General features: G+C 37.8%; 1 protein-coding gene across 1 annotated transcript in view; it reads right to left on the bottom strand.

Moving 5' to 3' along the window:
• The window catches only part of bahd1 (bromo adjacent homology domain containing 1), a 48,507-nt gene extending 34,261 nt beyond the window's left edge, over positions 1 to 14,246 (bottom strand). The window contains exon 1 of the mRNA XM_059352526.1: positions 13,708 to 14,246. The gene's annotated coding sequence lies outside the window, so the exon portion shown is untranslated. The remainder of the gene's footprint in view (positions 1 to 13,707) is intronic.
• Positions 14,247 to 18,211: the final 3,965 nt, after the last annotated feature.

Here is an 18,211-nt window from a genome sequence, read left to right as displayed (position 1 = left end):
CAAACACTGTCAGTCACATGTTGTTCTATCTAAAACCTGTACATTTGCCCTTTTTTAGTTATAATATTAGCAATATCTCCTGGTTCTGAAAAGGGGGTCCAAACACTTTTTGGCCTAGGATATGATGTCATCATCTGACCAATGTTTGCTGTATTTGTTTTCAGCAACAGGCAGCTGTGTTCATTTCAAAAACTCTCTAAGGCCCTGTTTAGATGGAGACGACCTGGACAGAAAATGCAAAAGTGTCGTTGCATTCCCACTTTTTATTCTGCGTTTGGACGAGCGTCTTTGGGGGGAAATCTGCATACGGTGACGCAAAAGTCTGTGAAATTCAATGTAGTATGCACACCAGGTGGCTAGGTGGTACTGTGAAGCACTGCTACACAACACCACCAAGAGCTCACGTAGACACTTCTCTTCTCTCCTACTTCTCTTCCTGGTTCTCCCGGGTCTTGTCCAAAGCTGTCTGTTTTGCTTCCGCTGAATTGGTGCATCAAAAAAATTGCCCTAGGTAATTAATGCTCTGTTCTATTCTGTTCTGCTCTGTTATCTTTGATAATTCTGCTTAACTGCTGAAATGACTCCTGTCCTGGATAGTTCTCAGAGCTGCTAGGGCAACTTGAATGTCTGACTGATGGAAATAGTCCGACATGTTTGTTGTTGTTTACCTGGACTGCACATGGATGTTACGTAGATGCGGATGTTAGCTGATCAGAGACACGTTTGCGTTTTCAACCAGACAGAAAAGCAACATGGAGCGTTTTTGAGATTTCCACTCTGGAGGTGGTTTCAAAAACCCCGTTGTTGTCTAAACGAAAAGGCACATCTGATAAAATATTTTCTCGTTTTCTCCTGAGAGAGTTTTTCATAATATATTCCCTATAAACTAGTGCACCTACGGCCACCTGGCTACAGATGATGATGATGATGATCCCCTTTAAATTAAGGAAAAATCTATTTTTCTTCTTGCATGCATCTCCTTGGAGTCTTCCATCTCATATCACATTTCAGTGGACAAGCTGCACGTGCTATCATGGTTGAGTTTGTCAATCTGTCTCTGTCCCTTGTGAAACATATTTGGCTGAACAGCACAAGTTTTGATTGGTGGGGTTAATGCACCAAGGATGTAATCAACATCCAAATCCCTAAACCACCAGTGAATGTGGTCTGATTAGTCAAATAAAGAGAAGCTGGGCAGCATCACACCTGTGAAAATGTCCCGGCAGCGCTTATGAACGTGAAGAAAAATGTTTACCATCAATTTCACGATACATTAGGAGAGGAAGTGAGGCAAACAGCACTCTGATCTGACATTAAAGTGAAATGTGCCGTCAATGTGATGATTCATACAGTTTACACATAATCAGGTGAAGTCATGCAGGAGGCCTTACTCTAACCACTGTCATACAACTGGCTGACTACTGTAAATAACGACCAGGTCTTCTAAACAATGTGTGTGTGTGTGTGTGTGTGTATGTGTGTATGAATGTGAGGTATTTGTGTCATGCATGGCTGGTGGCAACAATCTGGTGCACGACTAGTTTGTTTGTGTGATAATAACCAGTCAAGCTGCAGATTACATCCATGTCTGTCCAGACTAGGGTTGAAAAATTCCAGGGATTTTCAAAGTTGGAAACTTTCACTGGGAATTAACAGGAATTTATGGGAATAAACTGTGAATTTACAAAATTGAAGGTTGGTCCTTATCAGGGAACTTAAATATAGTTCATCACAGAACGCTGAAGGAGCTCTTTTCTACCTGTGGCCATCAAACTGTATAGCTCCTCCCCTTTATGAAGGGACGAAAGCTAACATATCACACTGACTAATATTAACATCATGTGCATTACAATTTTCAACACCACAGACTAAATTATGCTTATTATCATGTGCAACACATCTGTATATTACATCCTGCCATGTCATCTGAACATTACTCACTTACTCCTGAGACACTTTATTTATTTTTTTATATTGTTGTATTTACATTATATATGTTACCTATTTTGTTCATTGTTTTTCTTATATAATCCTGTATTGTGATTGTTTTTGTAATTGTTTTGGAGGCTTTGGAGCAATCTGATACCAGAATTTCCTTCGGGATAAATAAAGTTATCTTATCTTATCTTATTTTATCTTATCTTAGGAAGTTGTGGGAATTAACAGGAATCAACTGTGAATTTACAAAATTGAAGGTTGGCCCTTAAAAGGGAACTTAAATACATTGGGAAAATATATTTCAGCATAATGATGACTAAAACAACCAGATTTCATCCAAGTACACTGGAATATCTCTGCTATTCCTCAATCACATGAACATAACACACTGCTTACTGCAGGGCTGCTGGGGCCACGCCCCCAATGGGACCACGCCCCTACATGCACTGTTCATTCCTCCGTAACATGTTCAGTTCATTTACATGTTGAATGGGACTTTTTTTGGAGGGAGAGGGGCTCTTTTCATTTAACATTTTAGGACTTTTAGGGGATTTTTGGAGGGGGGGGGGGGGGTCATTTTACTTAATAATGGGTGAATGGGTGTGGTCGGGGGGGGGGGGGGGGGTATAGTATGTGATGGTGTTAGATAATGTAGGTGTGAGTCATATCCTGAAGATGTATTTTGTAGGCTTAGCATTGACTTATGTAACTGCAGGATATATACTATGCGTTTGCTACAAACCAAAAACAGGTAGTAAGCTGTTATTTCTCTGCTTCAGCGTGTAGCCTACAGATGTAGAGATGACAGTTCAGCACTACAGAGCAGATACAGGACAGGAAGTGTAATTATCTGCTTCTACTGTTCCTCTTCAAAGAGACAGGGCAAGATGCCAGACAGCCTGACTGGCAAAGAGGGAGAAGAGAGAGAGAGAGAGAGAGAGAGAGAGAGAGCGATAGTGATGAAGACTGAATTCAAAAAGATGGAAGCAAAGCACCAGAGAGGAGAGGGGAAAGTGGAGAGGGAATCTCACACCTCACATCTCATCAAGCTGGAGAAAAGTCAAACTTAGTGGAAATCAGAGGGGCAATTTTTCACATTCACCCTGCTTTTCTTTGGCTGACAGCTCCTCAGAGCTACATAGTTTGACACAGACTTTCTGAGGGAGCAGGCGAGAACAAGGGAGAAGAAAAATTAAGAGAATGTGTGAGAGACAGCGACAAGGGGGAAGGGAGGGGAGGCAAAGACAAGAGAGTGATGGATTGAGATAGCACAGAGAATGGAGACAGAGAGAGATTGTCATCATCATCATGAACAATGACTCTCTGATAGAGGAGGCCTGTCGCTGGATTTCCAACCCAGCGGAGGAAGGAGCGAGGAGGGGGCGGCCGCCCGCCTGCCCACCTGCCAGGGCCTCAGTCATGCTTTTAGCATCTGCCAAACTGAAGGACGCTCGGTGCCATGTGCTTTTCACTGAAGGAGCCCGACGTTTGTCAGTCACAGTGAGGGCTTCTGTTCTGTTCGGCCTCAGCCAAACAGGGTTTAACATCCCCCTATACACACACACACGCACACACAAACACACGCTCCCGCCCCACGTAAACAATCCCTGTGTGTGTGTGTGAGGAGCGAGTGAGACCCCGGCTCTGAAAGCTCCACATCCACTGCAGCTGTGGGCCGGCCAACAGCTGACGCCGGGCTGTGGGTCTCTGCTCTGTTTCTGCTTCCCTCCCCACCAACCCTGCCTCCTCTTCTTCTATGTTTCCATGAAACAGACCTGTAATTTTCACAGCTGTGTCTCGGGCACCGTGCCAGGGTGAGTCAGGGAAAGAGACACAGCGAGAGAGAGGGAGCGAGAGAGAGAGAGGGAGCGAGAGAGGGAGCGAGAGGGGCCGGCTAATGGCTTTTAGAGGAGTACAGGCTACAGCAGCGCTTCACTAATCCTGACACACTCAAGATTCAAACAGAGAAATATTCAAACAACTAAATAAGATTAGGATCCAACTGCAAAGTACACAGTTCTGCTAATTATATGGGGGCCACAAGGCATAAATCAGGTTTTTATTCCCACAGTTCCTCCCATTAGAATAAGGTCGTACTGCTGCAAAGCAACTGCAGAAATCTGGGAACACTTTGCTACAACAGAGTCAGACAATCACACAGGTGGAAATTAAGTTCAGTCAGACGATCTAAACCGTGTTATTTAGAGGTAAAACTGAAAGCAAGTGCACACTAAATTACAGTAATAATGCTAAATTGCAGGAAATCTTTTTGCACACATAAATAAGTACACTAGGGCAAAGTTGAGCCCAGAAGTCAATCTGTGATGTGTTTTCATCAGACAGTTTGAGTCATTATTTTACTGTTTCACTTCCAACTAAAATAGTCGAATCTGCAGGGTTGTGTTTTTCACAGGTGTTTCTTGCCCTGTTTGACTCCTCTTTAGTAATGTTGCCATGTTTCCACATCTCAGACAAAGCTGAAAAATCAAACATCTGTCCTGATCTCTTCCAGAACTCTTCGGGGTTAGAGAACGGGGTTCCACTGAGCTGATTTTAATGAACATTTGCATCGAGAGATTCCTTCACTCTTTCCCATCACTACAACTGTTTAATGGCAGAATTTCTCCATGGCAAGTTTGACATTTTAACTGCATTTTAACGATAGCTATTATACATTGTCATTTTAATTGTAAGTGGTTTTGTTTGCAAGCATTGTTTTACATAGACTGGTCTCCCCTCAAAAACATCAATATAGTTTGTACAGGCAGCAAACAACGACTCACATTTACACGTTAGACTGACGGAAGATGTCACCAGGGCTTTAAATTAACTTTTTGGATCACCAGCCAAAATGGTTAGTAGATTTTTTAAGTTACGAGCCAATCTGATTTTCCACAAGCCAAATTTAAAATACTAACCACTCACAACACGACAGCCATTTCAAATTAAAAGTCTTTTCCCCTCCTCTTTCATCTCCATTGTCCCCTATTCAGCCTTCCTCTTTTGCTCTTCTGTTCTGTTTTTTTTTACTCCAGGTAAAAATCTCTCCACATGTATTTGTTAACTTTACTACTACTACTACTCTCCGCCCCCTTTTTTTTTTTTCGTGCTGTGTTCTCTGTATCAGCGTAGCTCACTTGTAATTGATATCATGCATGCTAGGCACGTAGCCAATGGTCATATGACACGTCATGACATAGTGTTCATGGGAAATGTAGGATTAGTTCTACAAGCAGTGTTGCCAGATAAAGATTATGTTTCCCAGAAAAACGCATACAAAAAACCCCCAATTTCGGGAAACTGACAACACTTACCTCATCGTTTCCGCGGCCTGCTGACTCAAACAGACGCAGTGTTATTTTCTTCATTCATCACCAAATTGGCTTGTAACTTTACAAATGTTGCCCGCCAAAGTAAATTTTTTAACCGAATTTGGCGGTTTGGCGAGTGTCAATTTAAAGCCCTGGTCGTAATGATTGACGGTGGATGTGAAGCTCGGGGTGGGCGGGTCGAAACAAACAGCAGACTTTCACCCAGGAGAGCAGGGTTCATGTCCCAGGTGAAAACAAAAGTAAACTACTTTTTACGTAACTTCAATTGCTACTCCTCACCTGTGGAATTCCCTCCCAGACCACCTTAGGGGTCCACAAACAACAGAGTCTTTTAAGTCTCTTTAAAAAAAAAAAAAAAGCCTATTAAACATATCGTTGTGCTCTTAGACCTGTTTTTTGTCTTGTTTTGTAGCACCTTGGGATTGCTTTTAACAATGAATAGTGCTTTAAAAATAAAATGTATTATTATTATCATTATTAAACTGTCTTTTATAACGCCTTACCAGGAAGTTTTTTGTCCTTAACCCAGGTCAGTGGTTTTACAACATAAGTCCGCAGAAACTGCAGCCTTTTTTACAACCGTAAAATGACATGTGTGCTATATTTAGTGCCCCGCTGTCCCGTGAGCAGCGAAACCCTCATTTTGTTATGGTCGGTATTGACAAACAGTCCATTCTGTTGTTTAGGTTGTAGATGTTGATGGTTTTACATCTCGACAGCATTCCTCCTCAATGGTCTTTTGTGGTGAAATAAAGTCTAGTTTCAAGACATTCAATGGTGTAGTAAACACTGAATACATTTATTTTAGAATATCTTTTAGAAGAACATTAGCTGTAGCTGTCTTAGCCCTCTGTAGTGACTGTTGGTCTACTTTTTAGACTGCTTAAACCCTGTGTATGCAGCCTGAGAGGCATCACTTCAGTTTGTGCCTGCATGTAGCTTATTACTCATGAATGTGGGGCCCAGAAGTTCATTTTTCATTTTGCTCTGGGCCCCCGAGCAGGTTAATCCAGCTATGATCTCAGGAAATAGCTTGGTGAGTACAACGTTATTATTATAAGGGGAATGAATTAGAAAAGTAAGACCCAGGCTGTAAAAAACCTGATTTATCCTTTAAAAAGCTTATTACTAACAAAGAGATCTTACTAATAAGGCTCAATCTACAACTTTCACCATGATATAACGTATTACTACTAATGTAAATACTATCTGCTTATACATTAAAGATTATCTGTGTGTTAAATAAGCAGGTGTCCCAATAATTTGCAGCCGAGCAGCTGCATGAACATGCAAAACTCACCCAAATGAAGTAATATACTACTTCTGACGTGCAAGGAAACAGAGGAAGTGTCAGCAACTGACAGCAGCAGGTTCAAAAGATAGTTTGTTTACAAAAAAAGAAAGAAAAAAAGTCCTGAAGGTTTTCTGGCATCCAACAGGCATCAGGCCCGATGAGCTGAGTTCCTGTTAGATAATATTTAACATCCTCCTGTGGGGCAGAACAACAGTGTGACCGTGACAAGTGTTTTGGAAAAAAGGGATGTGGCAGCCAGTGTACTTTTCCAGCGAAACTTCATCAACAATAAAGTCATTCATACTGGGTGGAGATGTTGTTTCCACTTCCTAAAATAGTTTTTATGCTTTGCAATATGAACTAGGGATGGGCGTTTGGAAGAAACCTGCCAACTAAGCAGCTATAATGTTAACGATCAATTCATCCATTAATCTGTCTGTTTTGATAACAGACGCTTTTATTTTGAAAGGACGAAAAGAGACTTCCTGTCTCACGTGAGGTGATACTGCAAAGTTAACATCAAGGAGTTCAATGTTTTATGTTTTTATGTTTTATATTTGAAACGGTCTATGGTTTTAGCTCCCCCTGAAGAGGCATGAGGTTAGTTTTCACAGTAATCTTCATATTTAAATGTGTTTTGTGTTTAAATAAGTTTTGGATCAAATGAAACTCAGTAATTCATGCAAGCAAGGTTTGATACAGTAAGATAGTTTTGCTCCAATTAATACTCTTTAATAATTAATACTCTATTTCTGTGTGTTTTATAATTGTTATTGCAACTTTCAGTTTGCAAACTGTAGCTTTATCCAACTTAATTCTCAACTCGTTGGCTTATTGACATACGACAGCAGAACTGAACGCTCAGCCGTGTTTCAGTTCAGTGAGTACTGATACGCAGTCATAGATAAAATTAAAATTAAAATATACACAGATCAATTATAAATTCCACGTGATGACCAAATTCTTAACGGCCATTAATCAATTATTCGCATCCCTAATAGGAACCACACAATAAAGTGAGCAATAATAATGTTAATATACCACCCTTGTTTTCTCTAATTTCTTGTTCATTTTAATACCTGGTACAACTAAAGGTACATTTGTTTGGACAAATATAATGATAACAACAAAAATTTTAGAATTTACAGTTTAATTTCAGAGCTGATATCTAGCCATTTTCTATGGTTTTATTGATAATAACCAAAATCATTATCAAGAAAACCATGGAAAATGTCTAGATATCAGCTCTTAAATTAAACTCTTATCAGCTATTTTTGTTGTTATCATTATATTTGTCCAAACAAATGTACCTTTAGTTGTACCATGCATTAAAATGAACAAGAAATTGAAGAAAACAATGGTCTAATATTTTTTTTCCCATGACTGTATCTATTAAATTCTTTCCTCTGCTGTCCTTTCTTCTGACCACATGAGGCCTGTATCTGAGGAGGGGGTATTTGTCTCCTTTGGGACAGTAGGGAGGACACCTCCTCCTCCTCCTCCTCCTCCTCCTCCTCCTCCTCCTCCTCCTCCTCCTCCTCCTCCTCCTCCTCCTCCTCCTCCTCCTCCTCCTCCTCCTCCTCCTCCTCCCTCTCTCTCTCTCTCTCTGTGGCCACAACAGGACACTTCTTCAGAAATAATGGGATTATGTGCAGGATTGATATCCAGCTTTATGGCTCACGTGTGGGCACTGCACCTCTATTCAGCATGCTGCTATGACAGGCCTGTCAAAGTAGGCTGCAGAGAACAGACTAGACACAAATCTACCACGACCTCCAGAACTGAAGCTCCATTGTCAGGCTTTTCTGTCCACAAGAGGCTTTACAAACACCATTATACTGAAGAACTCACTAGGCAACTTGCGTGTCATGCATTATAGCCCTGATGTCATGTCAGAGCACGTACGTTCCAACAGCCTTTTACAGCCGGAGGTGATCGGCTTTCCACAAATTAGACGGTTTTTAATCCAGACGGGGCTGCAGCTCACATAACTCTTCTTATTAGTGATTAATCTGCCAATTATTCCCTCAATTAAACACTTAATCATGTACTCTATAAAATGTTAGAAAAGTGAAAAATGTCCACAGAGCCTGAGCAATTTGAAGAATTTAAATTGTTTGTTTCGTCCATTCAACAGTTGTGGAAGAAGTATTCACATCCACTACCACAGTGTGAAAATACTCCTTTACAAGTTAAAGTACAGACTATAGCAGTATAGTATAGAGTATATAGTATAGAGTATAGAAACAGCAGCTGAATCAGAGGCTTCTCAGTCTGAAGGACAGGGGGAAAAGGGACTGATTGATTTACGAGCCAACATTTTAACAGTACTTTGCTTTTATCAGAGTCAAAATGGACAGAGACAGAAGACAAACATGTAAATAGTCGAGCTAGAACATTAGACTCATTGACAATTGTCTAAAGGGGAACTGGAGAGGTAATAGAGCAGAGCTGACAGTCAGAAATACACAAATTATACTACTGACTGTCTTTATATCACTGTGGCACATCATGAAACCCTTACTCACTTCCTAAACAAAACACTGCTGATCCTTTACTTACCACAGTCTAAAAGTACTCCATTATAAAGTTAAAGTGCTGAATTTAAAATGATACTTCAGTAAAAGTACAGAAGTATTGTCAGCATAATGTACTGACCAGTCGTAAGTACAATTTTGAGGTACTTATACGTCACTTAAGTATTTCCATTTTATGTAACTTTATACTTATACTACTTATACTACTACTAGTTTATAATACTCCACTACATTTTTGAAGCAAATGTTGTACTTTTTACTCCACTACATTTAGCTGACAGCTTTAGTTACTTTTCAAGTTGAGATTTAACATCAATTTAAAGTAATTAGACTTTCTTTTTAAATTTAGACCTCATAACCGTTTGTAAAATAAAATAAAATAAAATGAGTCCTACCTTTATACAATTAAAACGGTGCTTACATTAATGCATCATTAATAATAATAATTCAATAATATATTTAGAACATATATAAGTATTGTGCAGAAAGTAGTTTTTTCACAGTGTAACACTATTATAGAATACTATATTATTATTATTATTATTATTTTATCACTAATGGATACATGTAGAGAGTATTTTGACTTTGTAGAATTTCAATTAAGGATGCACGCAATTTCAAATCTTTTATTAAGGAAAACAAATAAAGTGATTTTTTTAATCTAAAGTTGCTCATTATTGATGTCTGTGCTTCATCCATTATGTTTCCTGACATGATTTAAAAGTACTGTATGGGGATGAGGAAATCTTTTTTCTAATGAATTGTATGTTAATTTTAAATCATTGCTTTGAACAAGAATATAGGTTAGAAAATAAAACATTTGCTCGATTTAAAGTGACTTCCGGTATAAATGATGCCCGCTGCGGCCTTCAACCTCCAGGTACAGAAACAGATGATTCTGTTGGTTGAATGGACACATACAGGTAATGAGCTCTGTTGTCTGTTGAGATATTTTGTGTACTACTGGGTACATTATAGTTCTACATCATGTCTTAATATATCATGTTTTATTATGTAAAGTCAGATTAGAGTCAAATTAATGTAGCGCAGTAAAAAAAAGTACAATATTCCCTTTTGAAACGTAGTGGAATAGAAGTAAAAAGTAGGTATGATATGGAAATACTCAAGTATGTTAAATTAGTTGGTAACTTTAGTACAATACTTGAGTAAATGTACTTTCCACCACTGTTTAAACAGCAGCAGTCTGTTGTAGAGACTTGGGCAGAAACACACTTCTAACGCTAAGAGATTTCACCAAAACAGCTCATCTATAATCTTCCAATTGGCCAATAATATCGAGAAGCCTAAAGCTGTTGAACTGAAACAGCGTTACCACACAGCATCCATCTCCGCAGCCTGTCAGAGGGTCCAAATACCGATACTGGATCCTTGTTGAAGCAGCTACAAGGGCCTTTGATTTTGCGTTGAGTTTTTGTGGACAAATGTGAGTGTTTCCATGAGCACCAGACTGCAAATCTGCAAATCTGTCACAGATTACTGAAGGTCCCGCTGCAGTCTGGGCTGAAGGAGGTTCTGGAGAAGAGCAGAATCTGACCCGATGGCACCAGGACAGACAGTAGGAACAACTTTATAGAACGATCAAATATTCTCGCTGATGGTCATGGAGGTTGTTTAGATTAGAAGTTGAGACTCTCCATGAGAGGTGTGAATCACCAGAGGCCCCATGATACAATTTAATCCTGATACTTGAGTCATGATACAATATTATTTAGATTTTAAGCATTTTGTGATATGGTGAGTATTGTGATACAATATATTGCAGTTTAAGAGAAAATTCTCAGTCTATTCATTTCACTTCAGTCTTTTTATCTCTCCACAATGAGAGTCAAACCCACAGACTGACCAACAAAGTATTCAGTCAAACTGAACTGAACTGATATCAAACATGTTGGACGACAACAACTGCAGCATTTTATCAAACTTTCCACAACTTTCAGCTTCACTGCTCTGAATTTTCTTGCAGCATTATTTCCAAAGGTGAGCCCGCTGCAGCCTCCGGAAAAAGGTGAAAATACTGCCAGCAGTAGAAACGCTAAATATCGATATTTGCCAACCATGAATCGATATAATATTGTCATGCAAAATATCGCAATACTAAGCTGTATCGATTGTTTCCCCCACCTCTACTCTATAACTATTCAAAGTTCATGTAGTTGCCTTAAAAAGGGGCTACCACTATCTCCCTAAGGACCACTTGCTCTTTTTGTATCTCTTTGCAGCTGTTTGGCATGTCTTTGTGGTTGTTTTGATCTCTTTGTAGTCTTTTTACATCCCTTTGTAGTCGTTTCTTATGTTTCTTTGTGCATTTTGCATCTTATCGTGGTCGGTACGTGTCTCTTAGAGGGATATTTTGGTATTATTTTGCAAATGAAGGCCCCTGACACTTTGGGCTCCTGGGCCTGTACCCAGTAGGCCCGTTTTAGTAATCCATCCATGTTTAAACATCTCTAAATAACATCAGCTCAGACGCTGCCTTGATCCCTCTCACACTCAGAGACAGACTGCTTCATTCTGACACTAGACAACCAGCGAACACTGTCTCCTGGTTGTCTAATCACATTACAGGCTTTTTTTCTGCTGTACACCTAAAAACGCTAATACATGCTGAAATGACTTTGAAAAGTAATCACACTTGATTGATGCAGTACATGTAGTTTTTGTGTTTCTATCGGTGTTGTTTTATTCCTGACATGATTATGTTTGTGGGGTATGGATCCATATTCAACCCATTGTAAAAATGCTACCTACACACCTGTTGTAGATCAACTGTATATATGTTTTTCTCCATTGAGACACCATTAGTCTGTTTGCACTATTTCAGGCTGTTAATCAATCAGCTCCAGTCCCGTTTACTCCCTTTGGAAGTACACAAGCATTATTTGCAAATGTGCTTAAAGTATTAAAAGTTCTCACTATGGGAGCACAATGGATCATGACAGTTTCATGTTATAATACATTATATTATTGGATTACTGAAGCATTAACATATCAGGAGCGTTTTAATGTATCTGGTTGCCGAAGAGCTTATTTCATCTATTTGATTTTCTATTGAGCAGGAAGTATTCAGATCCTTGACTTAAGTGGTAAGTAACTCCATACTGTAAAAACACTCTGAAGCACAACTCCTGCCTCCTGAAAATGTTATTTAATACTAGTTATTCTACTATATATCATATCATCAGATTATTGTTACTCGTGCATTAACGTAAAAGCAGGATGGAGCTCATTTCAACTGTTTTATACAAGACTACAACCAGTGGTGGAATGTAACTAAATACTTGTACTTTACTTGAGTATTTCCACATGTGTAACTTTATACTTCTACTCCACTACATTGTACTAGTTACTCCACTACATTTAGCTGACAGCTTTAGTTACTTCTCAGATCGAGATTTAACATGAAAAAATGCAATCAATTTAAAATGATGTTTATAAATTAAACCACATAAAAGTAAATCAAGTTGTTAAAATTAGATTGTTTTATATATATATATATATATATATATATATATATATATATTGTTGTATTATTAAATTTGATGCATATATGTAAGCAGCATTTTATTCTTGTCCAGGTAGGGCTGAGTGGGTCCATTTTGCATAACGAGTACTTTTACTTTTGATACTTTAAGTACATTTTGATGCTGATACTTTTGTACTTTTACTTCAGTAAGTTTTGAATGAGGAACTTTTACTTGTAGTGGAGTAAATTCACAGTGTAGTATTAGTACTTTTACTTAAGTAAGAGATCTGAATACTTCTTCCACCACTGACTACAACTAATATAAATGTCATTAAGGATTAATCTGCTGATTTTTTTCTCAATTATCTAAAAACTGCCGTCACATTTACCCAGAGCCAAATGTGACTCACAATGTTTGTCCAAAGCTCAACATTATCAACAGTGATTTTTACATATTTTGAGTTTTATGTGTAAAAAAATACATTTGTAAAACATCTCAAGCTGTCAAATAAATGTAGTGGAATAAAAGGTATAATATTTCCCTCTGATATGTAGGGAAATAAAAGTAGAAAGTAGCAAGTAAAGCACCTCAATTTTGTACTTAAGTGCAGTGCTTGACCGAGTGTACTAATATGATTGGGTGTTAATGTGTTATTAGTGGACCATGTCTGTCTTGGGGGAGTATTATTAAGTATTAAGTAGAATTAAATGGATACACTTAAGTACAAGTACCTCAAAGCTGCACTTCAGTCAAGTACAAGTGAATGTAAAAGCCAAAGATATTCAGATTATTATGATAAAACCACGCAAATATCCACATCTGAGCGCATGGAAGCGGTGGATTTTGGGTATTTATGACGATCCAGTGAACTAATTGATTAATCGGCTAATCATTGAGCTCTGGATCTAAAAGAGACAGGCAGTAAAACACCACCAAGACATTTAAATACCTCTAAAACACCTTTGATCTCCAGAGAACAACATGGAAATGTGTCAGTAAAAGCCAGAAACACAGACGGCAGCAGCAGCAGCAGCAGCAGCCTCAAACTCTAACAGAAGCTGCTCCAGTGACATTTTCCTGCGATCACGATCCGCAGGAGCCTCGGCAGAGTCTCTACTCACCGTTAAAAGACGACTCAAGTGACAGGAGAGAAAAGTTTCCTCAGCTCAGCACAGAAAAGGCAGCGATCTGTGTCTGTATGTGCTGACACATTACTCCAGCCCGGAGCTCGATCCCCGTCCTGCCTCACACTTTCAGTTTGCACCGAGATGCGATCGTTGCGTCTCAAACTGGAAGATAAACCGATTTTAAATAGGTAGATCACTTCCACAGGGCGACAGGGTGATGCGTCAGGTGTACGCTTCCCGCAAGTGAAGGAGGAAAACAGAGCGGAGGGCGACTCATGTTGAGTTGATCGGCTGAAGCCTTTTTTTTCCTCCTCTCCACTCCTCCAAACTGCACCGCTCCGTGCGCTACGCGTAAAAATCAACCAGTCCGAACACTTTAAAGCTAAAAATCCCGGTTTGTGAAGACGAAGCGAGGCGTGCGAAGCGTTCAGCAAAGCTCCCTGCAAACTCACTTCAGCGTGTTTTTACATAACAGCATCATCCGCTTTTTTATGTTGACGCATCATGTAGCGAAAACATGGAGTTTCTTAAAGGGCCACGGACGCGCCGTCCACATGTCACCGTCCCCGGCCCCGGCAGCAGCAGCAGCAGCAGCCCCGCTGTGGCTGACAGATGGCTTTCACCTAGTTAATGTCTTTAAGCCCTGTTCTTTTGACACTTGTATTAACCCTGCAGGCAGCGGTGGCTGGGGGAGCTGGGCTCTGAATGAGCAGGCTGTGGGTCCTCACCATGTGACTGCACGGAGCCTCCTCATGGCTTTTCATTTCATACAGTGTCACTTTTTATGTCGTGGAGCGCTGAATTCTGACATTAATGAGCTTGTTTTGTACATTAGTGATGACAACATTGTGCTGGTCATTGTTAACCCCTTGTGCATCCCTTAAAAACAACAAAAACAGAGAAACAAATGTCTGGATATATCATTTTCTACTTTCATTCTCTACTTGGAATGTAACTAAGTACATTTACTCAAGTACTGTACTTAAGTAAGGTTTTGAGGTACTTGTACTTTACTTGAGTATTTCCATTTTATGTAACTTTATACTTCTACTCCACTAAATGTTGAGGCAAATATTGCACTACATTCAGGTCGAGATAAATAACTAACAACCCATCATATTTACATATAATAATTTAAAAAAAAATCTTTAAAAAATAATAATCAATAATTCTAAAACTACTACTGAAGATACATACTTTACAATCTGATCAAGTTTTGTATGTAAATCTTAACCTTCGAGGTAACTAACTGAGTAACTAAAGATATCAGGAGATGCATTAACATAAAAAAACACAAAGTACAAAACAATTCATGTCTTAAATTTAATTTCCTGTGAAACGATTACAGTAGAAATATAAAGTGGAATAAAATGGAAATAAAAATCCAGAGCCATAACTTAAATCTGTACTTATGTTACTGTAAGTTTTAGTTTTTAGTGAAACGGTTGCTGCTGCAGCTGAGATATTAATTGTACAATCTGAGAAGAACCACAACGAAAAAAAACACATTTGTACATTAGTGATGACAACATTGTGCTGGTCATTGTTAACGTCTTCTGCATCCCTTAAAAACAACAAAAAGAAAAACAAAAGTCTGGAAATATAATTTTTTACTTTCAGTGGTGGAATGTAACTAAGTGCATTTACTCAAGTACTGTACTTAAGTAAGGTTTTAAGGTACTTGTAGTTTACTTGAGTATTTCCATTTTATGTAACTTTATACTTCTACTTTTAGAGGCAAATATTGTACGTTTTACTCCACTACATTTAGCTGACAGCTTTAGTTACTTTTCAGGTCGAGATTAAAAAGTAATTAGACTTTTTTTTTCCCAAATTAAACCACATAACAGTATATTAAATAGTTAAAAGGTGCCATATCTTGATAAAATTAAAACACTGCTTACATAATTGCATCAATAATAATAATAATCCAATAATATATGTGGATAATATTTAACAGTATGAGACCACCCTGCACAACAACTACTTTTACTTTTGATACTTTAAGTACATTTTGATGCTGATACTTTTTTACTTTTACCTCAGTAAGTTTTGAATGCAGGACTTTTACTTGTAGTGGAGTAATTTGACAGTGTGGTATTAGTACTTTTACTGAAGTAAAGGATCTGAATACTTTTTTCACCACTGTCTACTTTTACTGAGTTAACCAACCAACTTTTAACCAACTTCAGCTGAAATCACAACCACCAAATAATCATTCATGTTTACTGTTTTAACCCTTTAAATGCTAATTTGTTTACATAATGCCACTTGTTAAGAATAAAAATAATGTGCCAGTGATTAGCAACAACACTGATTCTGATATAGTCTATTTTTTTTAAATATTTCTTTGTGTAGTGTTACATAAAAACAACAACGTATTACCTTAGAGAATAAAAACTGCTGTTAAAATATTATATTAATATTATTTTTGCTTAGTTTTTCATGAACATCAGTCCTAGTCATCACAATTAAATATAAATTAATTTACAGAATTTTAACTATTTAAATGTCAGATTGTTTGCATAATGGCACTTGTTAAGGACAAAAAAAAGAAAAAGAAAAAGGATTATTTATATTATTTGTATGCTAAATTCTGTTTACCATTTGGGATATATCAGGGATTAGCAAAAACATTGATTTTGACACAATTTTATTTTTTTGTGCAGTGTCACCTTTTAAAAAACAACCTCCCACTTGTTACCTTAGTCTACAAAAACATCCCTTTATGAAACTGCTGTAAAATATTGACATATTAATATTATTTTCCCCAAGAAATACATTTCAAACTGGGAAAAAAAAGCTTTTGTTTTTGTAAAAATACACTGATTTCTGAATTTGATGCATATTGTACATAATATTTACATTTCATGTAGCGTCCAAACTTTTTGGGAATTGGGGTTGTATTAGTATCAGTATGTTAGGGAGAGGTCAATAATTAGCACCAACATTTTTTTATATATATTTTTTGTGCAGTGTCCCGTAAAAAAGGAGTGAACTTGTTACCTTAGGGAACAAAAATGCCCCCTTCATAAAACCGCTGTTAAAATGTTATGTTAATATTATTTTAGGTACCTTCATTGCATCAAACATACTCTCTGTAACTAGAGCAGTGCTCCATAATACAGCAGCAATAACCTCAGTGGACACCAGGGAAATAGCATGTATTTGCACCCCATAGGGAAAACATGAGAAAATGTCTCAGTCTGGTGGAAAAGTTTGGCAGCCTGATATAACAGAATGTTTGATTTTATGCAGTAAAGGGTTCAAAAATTGTGTTTAATGTCTTGAATCTGCTTTAATCAGTTCCAGTGTGGCTGTTTTTGGCAAAGTTTTATTCTAGACCTAAAATTGAAAACAGAAAAAACAGAACTTTGACACAGCCAAAATGATGAAAAGGGTTTAACGTTCTTGTCCTTATTTCCCTGCAGCTCAGCCCACCAAACTAACATAACGTTAAAAAAGGGAGGAAAAGACGGCCATGTGCCGTTCATACTGGAGACCGGTGCAACATAAATAGTCGTCTGACTGACACATTACATGATTGAAAGCCACACTAATCTCAGACAGGTGCTGATGTAACACGTTTGCATACATTAACATTTAGTCCGTCAGTTCCAAGTACGCTCCATCCTGACTACTTATAAGATGCTGATACTTTAAACAGATTGTTAATGATCTTTGTACACCTTTGTAATTATTCACATTTTAACCTTCTTGTTATGTTCGTTTCTCAGGAACAGCAAAAAATGTTCCTGGGTCAGATTGAACCAAATATACGCTACCGGTCAAAAGTTTTAGAACACCCCAATTTTTCCATTTTTTTATTGAAATTCAAGCAGTTCAAGTCAAATGAACAGCTTGAAAGGGTACAAAGGTAAGTGGTGAACTGCCAGAGGTAAATAAAAAAAGGTAAGCTTAACCAAAACTGAAAAATAATGTACATTTCAGAATTATACAAGTAGGCCTTTTTTCAGGGAACAAGAAATGGGTTAACGACTTAACTCTATGGAGTCTTGGGCTATTTTGTCCATTTTTGAATTATTTTCATGTCTTTGTAAGTAATTTTGTGTCTTTTTTTGGTCATTTTGTGTCTTTTGGTGTCTTTTTTGGTCATTTTGTGTCCTTTTTTGGTCATTTTGTGTCTTTTTTTTAGTCCTTTAGTCCAACATAAAATGTGATTTTGAATCTTTTTTTTACTTTCAAAACACTATCATGCTCAATAAAGAATTTTAAATATTGCAAATGTGCATTAATTTCAGAGTACACTGAGACATTAAACTGCATCATTTTCAATTAAATTCTGGAAAAGTTGGTGTGTTCTAAAACTTTTGACCAGTAGTGTATATAAATAAAATAAAATGACACTGTATGGAATGAAAAGCCATGAGATGTTATATATAAGTACAGATATTTATATTTTCCCTCTTTCTAAAGACATTATCTGTAAAATAACTTAGAGTTGTTTACTGTTATTTGAAGGTAAGTGTTTGGAAAC

This window comes from Centropristis striata, chromosome 16 (assembly GCF_030273125.1).
Source record: "Centropristis striata isolate RG_2023a ecotype Rhode Island chromosome 16, C.striata_1.0, whole genome shotgun sequence".
Lineage (NCBI taxonomy): Eukaryota > Metazoa > Chordata > Actinopteri > Perciformes > Serranidae > Centropristis > Centropristis striata.
Note: the sequence above shows the minus strand (reverse complement) of the source record. Positions and strands in the feature narration are given on the sequence as shown.